This window comes from Dioscorea cayenensis, chromosome 1 (genome assembly GCF_009730915.1).
Source record: "Dioscorea cayenensis subsp. rotundata cultivar TDr96_F1 chromosome 1, TDr96_F1_v2_PseudoChromosome.rev07_lg8_w22 25.fasta, whole genome shotgun sequence".
Lineage (NCBI taxonomy): Eukaryota > Viridiplantae > Streptophyta > Magnoliopsida > Dioscoreales > Dioscoreaceae > Dioscorea > Dioscorea cayenensis.
In genome coordinates, this window is record NC_052471.1 from 23,526,659 (window position 1) to 23,534,264 (window position 7,606).

Consider the following 7,606-nt stretch of genomic DNA (forward strand, 5'->3'; position numbering starts at 1 on the left):
CAATTGATCTTCCACATAGCTAAGAATCAAATTAAGTATTTTCACTCGCTACTCCCTGTTGATTCAACGCCGCTCACCCGGGATTATTACTTCGACAAGCCCGTGCACTTGCGGGATATAAGCAAGGGGGAACTTGTCAATTGCAAAATGTTAGACATTTTGAAAATAAAGCATAGCATTAGGGTTTTAATGGAAAAATAGGAGACAATACAATAATAAAACAATGGATTACGTTTTTGATTAAAAATCGAAAAATAGGGGCCATTTCCGAAAGAAAACATAGGATTTTTGTTTCTATTCAAAAATAGAAAACATTCCAAAAAGAAAATGAAGAATTAGTGTTTCGATTTAAAAATAGGAGGAATTTCAAAAATAAACATAAGATTAGGGTTTTGATTCAAATATAGAAGTCATTTCTAAAAGAAAATATTGAGTTATTGTTTTGATTATAAAATAGGAGACATTACTATAAAAAATATATTAATAGGGTTTTTATTCAAAAATAGTAGACATTCTGAAAAGAAAATAGAGGAATAACATTTTGATTCAAATATAGCAGGAATTCAGAAAAGAAAACATTGAATTAGTGTTTTGCTTGAAAAATAGGAGCCATTACTATAATTAAACATAGGATTAGTGTTTTGATTGAAATATAGTAGACATTCAAAAAAGAACACGTAGAATTAGGGTTTTCATTGAAAGATAGGAGCCATTCCGGAATGAAAACATAGGATTGGTGTTTTTATTGAAAAATATGAGACATTTTGAAAAAAAAAATACTCAGATTATTGTTTTCATTAAAAATTACACGACATTTCGAAAACAAAAGATAGGATTAGGCGTTTTGGTTCAAAACGATGAGACATTATAACAAAAGAAAAATAAAGTATTATGCTTTTCATTCAACCTGAAAATAAGACACATTCCAAAAAGAAAACATAGTAATAGTGTTTTGATTAAAAAATAACAGACATTCCAAAAAGAAAAGAAAGGATTAGTTTTTTGATTGAAAAATATGAGACATTCCAAAAAGAAAACATAGGTTTGGATTTTGATCCTAAACTGATAAATAGGGACTTTAAGAAAAGAAAACATAAGATTCCGAAAAAAAAACATAGGATTAGATTTTTGAATCAAATATAGTAGGGATTCTGAAAAGCAAACATAGGATTAAGCTTTTGATTGAAAAATAGGTGACATTAACGAAAGATAACATAGGCTTAGGATTATAGTAATAATTCGGAAAGGAAAACATTTGATTAGGGTTTTGATTGAAATATAGTAGTCATTGCAAAAAGAAAACAAACAATTAGGGTTTTCATTGAAAAGTACGGCACATTCCAAAAATAAAACATAGGATTAGGGGTTTTAACAAAAAATAGCAGATATTCCAAAAAGGAAACATAAGATTAGGGTTTTGATTAAAAAATGGAGGCATTAAAAAAACATAGGGTTAGGGTTTGATTAAAAAATATGAGACGTTAAGAAAAGAAAACTTAGGATTCGGCTTTTGTTTGCAAAATAGGAGACATTCTAAAAGGAAAAAATAGGATTTGTGTTTTCAATGAAAAATAGGAGACATTACTATAAGAAATCATAGGATTATGGTTTTGAATTAAAAAATATTAGACATTACGAAAACAAAACATAGGAGTAAGGTTTTGATTGAAAAATATGTGACATTTTTGAAAAAATAGAATAAAGGGTTTGATTGAAAAATAGGAGACATTCGTATAATAAGACATTACTATAAGAAAATATAGGATTAGAGTTTTTATTTGAAAAGAGGAGGCAACATGAAAGGAAAACAAAAAATTAGTGTTTAGATTGAAAACTAGGTGGCGTTCAGAAAAGAAAATATAGAATTACGGTTTGGATTCAAATATTGTATGCATTCCATTAAGAAAAAAATAGGATTAGGGGTTTGATTGAAAAATAGGATACATTACTATAAGGAAACATAGGATAAGGTTTTGAATGAAAATAGAAGACATTACTATAACAAAATATAGGATTAGTTTTTTGATTAAAAAATAGTAGACATTCCAAAAATAACACAAAGGATTGGGGTTTTGATTAAAATATAATGGGCATGCCAAAAAGAAAATATAGCTTTAGGGATTCGATTGAAAAATAAGAGACGTTACTATAAGAAATTGATGAGTGCATTTCATATATATAATTTTATACCCTTTCCATGTATTTATCTTGTCTTTAAGTGTTTATTTATTATGGTTCGGTGTTACTATGGATATTATTGTGTATTTGTGTGGGAAAACAGGTTCATGTGCAAAAGAGCAGGATTCATCGCAATTACTGTATGAAAATATATGAAATTACAGTGTTCTCAGGCCAGATACAGTCTCCGCATTGAGTACTATAGTATTTTACTATACCAAATAATCGTAGCACAAGTTTGGAGAAGACACATGATTTGTGTGCTCCTAGCACGATTGTGCTATGAGGTGAAGCATGGCCATGTCTGTGCTGGAATTCTATGATTCAATTATTTAGACATTCCAGTGATAATCAGGGGGAGTGGCACGACAGTGCACAGGTTGTGTCATGCCCAAAAAGATCTTTTTAAGTCAGATCTAAGGCATCTTTTCTTCATCTTTTCCTTCTCCTTCTTGGGGGGCAGCTGCCAAGCTCTTCCCATTCACTTTTTTGGTGCCGAAGTGGAGCTATAGTGCAAGATCACGAGGTGGAGCTAAGTTGGCGGAACTTCAGTAAAGCATCGTCAGTGTGGTTGAGAAGCAAAGAGGGAAGTCTTTCATGGCTTAGTTACCTTTTGTTTTCTTTAATCTTTTATGGATTTGTAATACTATGAGGGGCTTACCACTCTCTAGTACCCTGGATCTATGAACTTAGATGCTTATATGTTATGTTCATTTACTAACTTTTAATATGTCTATAGAGTTATATTGGTTTCCTGTTTTTAATCATGTATTTGAATAATTTGATGTGTTTGATTTGCACATTTGCTTACGTAAAACTTGGTGTATCTGGATTACCATAGTTGTAGTTGCCATGTGTGATTGCAAAACTTGATATGTATGAAACCAATAGCTACCCTAGCAAAACTTGGTGTATTTGAGAACAATAGATGCAACATTGCTCTTAAGCACACACAAGAACCTTATTATGTATCTAGTAGGTATTAGAAGTAAGTCTATTGCATATTTCTCCAAGGGATTAGTCAGGGGCACTGATCTATCTCTTTGTATCTCACCTAGTTCCATTCCAGCTCTTACATGTCATCTTTCCCCCCTTTAGGATCTAGTTGCAACCCTTTTTACCAACCATTGTTGATCGGTTAGACATTAGAAGATCAATTAGTACTTTGAGTCCAATCCTTGTGCTTCGGCAACCCTACCCCTCACGGGGTACCACTGTATTACTTATTTGTGACCCATGCACTTGGGAAGAACACATCAAGTTTTTGGCACCATTGACGGGGACTCGCAACTCTTAGGAACATCAAGTTTTTTTGTAACACCCACTACTTTTTGTTTTGAATTAATACCCTAATCATACTTTTTATGAAATGTCCCCAATTTTTTGGGAATATATGCTATTCTTGAATCAAAACCCTAATCTTATGTTATCTTATGGTAATGTTTTGATTTAAAACATAGTATTATGGTTTTTGTTTGGAATGTCTCACATTTTTAATCATAACAGTAATCTTAGGTTTTCTTTTCGTGATGCCTCCTATTTTTTTGAAAAAAATCCTAATCCCATGTTTTTTTTTGGAATATCTTCTATCTTTCAATCAAAACCCGAATTCTATATCTTTTTTTTTAATGTCTACTATTTTAACATCATAACCCTAATCCTATGTTTTTCTTTTTAGTTGTCTCCTATTTTTTTAATCAAAAATCCTAATCATATATTTTTCTTTTTTTGGAATGTCTACTATTTTTTTAATCAAAACGCTAATCCTATGTTTTTTTTTGGGAATATCTGCTATTTTTTTAATCAAAAACCCTAATCCTATAATTTCTTTTTGGGAATACCTCCTATTTTTTTGAATCAAAAACCCTATTCCTATGTTTTTCTTTTTTTGGAATGGCTCCTATTTTTGAATCAAAAAAAATAATCGTATGTTTTTCTGTTTGTAATGTCTCATATTTTTTAATCAAAATCCTAATCCTAAGGTTTTTGTTGAGTGCCTCCTTTTTTTAATCAAATCCCTAATCTTATTGTTTCTTTTAGGAATGTATGCTATTTTTGAATTAAAACACTAATTCTATGTTTTCTTTTTAAAATATAACCTATTTTTCTGTTTTTAAAGAAAATCCTAGTCCTATGTTTTGTTATAGTAGTTTCTCCTATTTTCAATCAAAACACTAATCCTATATGAGGAATGGCTACTATATTTGAATCAAAATCTTAAACCTATGTTTTCTTTTCAGAATGTCTCATATATTCCAAACAAAACCTTAAAGCTATGTTTTCTTTTCTTGATGTCTCCTATTAAAAATTTTTTATTTAAAACTTTAACCTATGATTTGTTTTAAGAATGGCTCCTATTTTTCAGTTTTAAATCAAAATTATAACCTTTGTTTTCTTTGTAGAATGTCTCCTATTAGTCAATTAAAACCCTAACCTTTGTTTTCTCTTAGGAATGTCTGCTATTTTTAAATCAAAACCATAATGCTATGTTTCTTTTTCGGAATGCCTCCTATTTTTTAATCAAAGCCCTAATCTTATATTTTCTTTTCAAAATGTCTCCTATCTTTGAATACCGTAATCCTATGTTTTTTTTTTGAAATGTCTCTTATTTTTCAATCAAAACCCGAATCCTATGTTTTTTTTTACTGTAATTTCTCCTTCATTCAATCGAAATAACAATCCTATGTTATCTTTTCTTAATGTCTCCTATTTATTAGTTTTGCCCGAAAAAAAACATGGGATTAGAGTTTTTGCCCCAAAAAAAGGAAACATTACTATAGGAAAACAAGGGATTAATGTTTTGCTTGAAAAGTAGTAGACATTCTAAAAAGAAAAGATAGTTTTAGGGTTTTTTAAAAAAAAATTAAGACATTTCGAAAAAAAATTGTAGAATTACGTTTTTGATTGAAAAAAAAGAGACATTACTATAAGAAATTATAGGATTAGGGTTACGATTAAAACCTAAAAAATACGGGACGTTTACGAAAGAAAAGATTGGATTATGGTTTTTATTCAAAAATAGCAATCATTCCTAAAAGAAATAAACATAGGATTATGGTTTTGATTCAAAAATTAAAGCCATTCAGAAAAAAAAAACCATAGGTTTACAGTTTTGATTTAAAAATTGAGACATTATGAAAAGAAAACATAGGATTATTGTTTTGATTAAAGAATATGAGATATTTTAAAAAGAAAATGTACTATTCTAGTTTTGATTAAAAAATAGTACACGTTGCAAAAAAAATCTTGGGATTAGCGTTTTGATTTAAAAAATAGTAGGCATTCTGAAAAGAAAATACAGGATTATGGTTTTAATTGAAAAATATGATAAATTTTAAAAATAAAACATAAGATTAGAGTTTTGATTGAAAAATTCAAGACATTACTATAAGAAAACACAGGATTAGGGTTTTGATTCAATAATAGCAGACATTCTTAACATAACAAAAGGATTAGTATTTTGATTCAAAAATAGGAGACATTCCGAAAAGAACACAAAGGTTTAGGGTTTTGATTTAAAACTAAAAAAAAGAACACATTCTGAAAAGAAAACATAGGATTAGGGTTTTCCTTGAAAGATAGGAATGATACGCCTCTTGCATATCTACAAGTACACGGGTCTTATGAAGTAGTAAAGTGTACTCGATGGATCAGATAATCGAATCCACAATGACTAGAATAGCTCTTGATAATTTGTTTTTCTTAATAACTAGCTAGTTTAAAGATTAGAGATGATGTATTTAACACTACTAAAGAATAAAAGAAGAAAAGAGAAGAGAAAAGGTAGGGTTTATGGTTAAAGAAAAATGATGGAAAGGATGGTGCCCCAGATTAATTCTCTTGACAAATACAATGATTAGGCAATGATTCAAGAGCTTCCTCTTTACCACAATAGAACACCTATGGAGAGTTTGCAAATGTATGTCCCCACTAAATGTCGCAAAGCGCACTCAACCTCTTCCCTAATGTGTACCCTAGCTAGACAAGTAAATATTACCTTCTAGACAGCAAAGCAATCTAGGGTTGAATTGCAACTTAAAATGCAAAAGCAAACTTAATGAGGAAACTAGCAATGAATAATTAACGCTCACACGGCTAATGGCAATCCCTACATTAAGCTAGCGACAAACAAGCATCAAGGCAAACAACACATAGAAGTATAACAATAAAAAAAGAAAAAGGGATATCACAAGAAAACAAAAGAATCAATATCACTAAAATCAAAGCATTAAAAATCAAGATTCAAAATCTAATGTACTGAAGGGTGGCTAGCCCCTCATATATTTACGATCAAGCATAGCAAAACAAGTAGAGAAATAAAGATTGTCAATTAAAATTCCTTCTTGCTTCACAATCGCATTGAAAAAAGCTTGACAATGGTCATCACCGATGATCCTTTGTTTCCATGCGTATTTTCCCTCCAGATATCACCCTAGATGGTGCTCTCCATTGCCCTAGCCACACCTCCAAAGATAAAAGAAGAACTCCATTGAAATCTAATTTTAGTATTTAAATAACCTTTTTCGGATAGAAGCATGCCCATGCTGATGACAGTGCAGATGACCATGCTCAGCTCCAGATCCTAGGAAATAGTTTTGGCACGATTCCTATAAAAACACATCATGGTATGCACATCTGTGCTTACCAATCGTGCTAACAGAGCATAAGGGTGCTAGGAGCACTTGTGACCCTACTGAGTTCTTGTTGATTTTCTAGTAAAACATAAGGGGGTAAGCTCGCCCATGCTTACCAACCATGCTCCCATGACAGGGGCACTAGGGTTAGTGAAAACCATAGCTTCCAGCTTAGTTCGAGACGGCCGTGAATCACACATGGCTTAGCATGCATGCTAGTGCTTTCGACCATGCTTCCTTGTATGGGTGACTGTTTGATCTGCTTTGTCACGAAAGTTGTATTCAATGTAGTTTTGCATCAAAATTCATCTCTAATCATGCCTTCTAGTAAGAAACCTAATTAACTATACAGATTAGCTAACATACGTCAAAGAGAAATGGTTTATGATAAAAAATGCTAAAAGAAATATACGATTACGTTTTTTATTTGAAAATAGCAGCTATTCTGAAAAGAAAACATAGGATAGAGGTTTTGATTAAAAAATAGAAGCAATTCCAAAAGAAAAATATAAGATTAGGGTTTTGATTGATAAACATGAGACATTATGAAAAGATAACAGAAAATTATTGTTTTGATTCAAAAATAGCAGACATTCCCAAAATACAACATATAAGATTAGGGTGTTGATTAAAAATAAGAGGCATTCTAGGATTAGAATTATTTTTAAATTAGAGACATTACAAAACATACTGGGATTATTGTTTTAATTCCAAAAATGGCTGAATTCCTAGAAAATATTAGTATTAGTGTTCTTAATATAATAGGTATTCCAAAATGAAATATAGGATTAGAT